The 2,257-nt window shown below is 33.6% G+C and overlaps 1 protein-coding gene across 1 annotated transcript in view; it reads right to left on the bottom strand.

The window, feature by feature from the left end:
* LOC107584605 (phosducin-like protein) overlaps nucleotides 1-251 on the bottom strand; it is a 6,276-nt gene extending 6,025 nt beyond the window's left edge. Inside the window, exon 1 of the mRNA XM_016271316.1 lies at nucleotides 204-251. The gene's annotated coding sequence lies outside the window, so the exon portion shown is untranslated. The remainder of the gene's footprint in view (nucleotides 1-203) is intronic.
* Between the last annotated feature and the right edge of the window lie 2,006 nt (nucleotides 252-2,257).

The raw sequence follows: 2,257 nt of genomic DNA, 5'->3' as shown, positions 1-2,257 counted from the left end.
CAGTAACTATAAAGTTAAATTATAAATATGCGATTCCCGATGAGTATTTGCTAGAATGCTACGTTAACATGCTAGTATGTTAGCTAGTCGGTTAAAGCACCAGAACACGACACTACTAATAAACAGGGTATATATATATTATTAACAAGATGCGTTTATTATTATTAAAACGTTTATAATCTGGTAACCCGACTGAATCTTACCAATATATGTCTCCTTTATCGCGGTTAATCGGTCAATGCAAACTCAAAACTCATCTGTTTAGCTGTGCATTTACTGAATGAGCACTGTGCAATGTCCGAACTGATTGCACTATATTTTATGTATAATCATTTTCTATTCTTAACTGTTTTAAATTAATTTTAAACCTCTTAAATCAATTTGTAAATCATTTTCAAAGTTTTAAATTCCTTGTTTTATTGTTGTGATTATTTTTTTAATTATATTTTCATTTCTTTTATGTAAAGCACTTTGAATTACCATTGTGTATGAAATGTATATAAATAAACTTGCCTTGCCTTGCCTTGTAACGTTGATATAGTTTCTATTATATTCATTTGTTAAACTGGGGTGTCAATAATGGGGAAATGTATATTGTATGTTACAGATGAAAAACAAATGTTTACATGCAGTCTGTGCCTCTCATTTATTTAAGAATGTTTTTACATGCATAATAATGCTTTTGGCCTTTATAAAGAAATACCTCCATCAGTTCTGTGTCCAGAAATCAGGCCCTTTTTAAATATGATTCTTCTCAATGCAGAGTAGACTCAGTGTGATACATTTAGTTATTTTAATGTCTTGTGATTATTGTTAACAAACTGACCTAAATAGACCTATTGAAAGTTATTTCTCTTAAACTGTCATTTACTCATGAAGACCCTCCCCTTCTGATGAGCTATAAAATGAGCGCTGAAACAGACACATTATTTCATTCAGCTCCTGATCAAAGATGGATCTGCAGATCGTTTTTCTTCTGTTCGTACTTTTCACTGCAGGTACAAAGACAAACAGCTTGAATATTTATTGCATAAAAATAGAGATAATCAATGTCTCTCTTTCACTGTCTCTCTCTGTTTTATTACTAAAGGACACTCTCTCGACTGTTATGAGTGCAGAGGTTTGGACGATTCTTGTTCAGATCAAGAGGTAATGTCCCAGTGGATCTTCCAAGTGCATGAATTACACAGTAATAGAACAAGTTGATAAGTCCATGATGTACTGAAATCTACTGTTATAACTGACTGATGGAGATGCTGCTACTGGAGCTGCAACAGTGGAAATGCAACTTCTCTTAGAACTGCTACTTGTTTTCCTGGCATTCTTGATTTCTGCTATTTAGGTTTTTTTCTCTCAGATTGTTATGCTATCAATACAATCTGTATTTTAAAAAAATGTATGAAATGAAAAAAAAGCACTTTCTTTTTTTTTATTTGTAGCTGTGAGGTTTTGTTTTTTTGTTTTTAACTCTCACTGCTTCTTTCTAACATATTTTTAAATAAATTGTCCATCAAAATAATGTGCAGTTGAATTGGTCTTTCCTGCATCATTCATGTTTTTAGGTGGCATTACTACTATGTCAAGGGGTAAAAGCTGCTAACTGTCATGTGGGTCCCAAAATGTTGGCTTTCTAAGGAGTGTTATAGCGTGCTGTAACACAGACCAGTGTAATGTCCAATATGCTCCAGGTATTGTACTTTACAGACCATATGCAAATGAATATCATCTCTATAAGTCAACACTTATTTTACTTCCAAAGGACATTCAATCAGGAAATAAAATGCAGGGTGCGGCTTGTCAGTTGTGAACTGATTGAATAGAGCAGCTAACGGATTGTTATTTCATTAGACTTTATATTTTGTACATAAAATAAAATAAAATAATACTTTTTTTCCTCCTGTAGATCCCAGAACTATGGTTCCCAATGGAAAGAAATGAGAAGAGCTGCTCAAACATGTTGAGCTGCTCAGGGAGTGAAAACCACTACATTACAGCAACACCTAAGAAAAGGAAGAAAGAGGAAATTTCAAGTCATTATTTTTGTCTCTCCATCATTAATTTGAAACATTTAATAGGCTACAGATGATATACACCTATTGCTAGCTGAATCAACCTTTGTTTTCTTTCTTTTCATGGAATTCCCTGAAAAAAGTTGTGAAAGGCCGTGTCTCGAAAGACGTTTGTGATTCAATGGTTAGCAGTGTTGAGGACATCTCGTGTTGTTCAGGGAACCTGTGTAACAGTGCTCAGAGTGTCA

The sequence above is a fragment of the Sinocyclocheilus grahami genome, unplaced genomic scaffold (assembly GCF_001515645.1).
Source record: "Sinocyclocheilus grahami isolate Dianchi unplaced genomic scaffold, SAMN03320097.WGS_v1.1 scaffold61.1, whole genome shotgun sequence".
In the NCBI taxonomy this organism is placed as follows: Eukaryota; Metazoa; Chordata; class Actinopteri; order Cypriniformes; family Cyprinidae; genus Sinocyclocheilus; species Sinocyclocheilus grahami.
The sequence above is the reverse complement of the archived record's forward strand: the minus strand, read 5'-3'. Positions and strand labels throughout refer to the sequence as shown.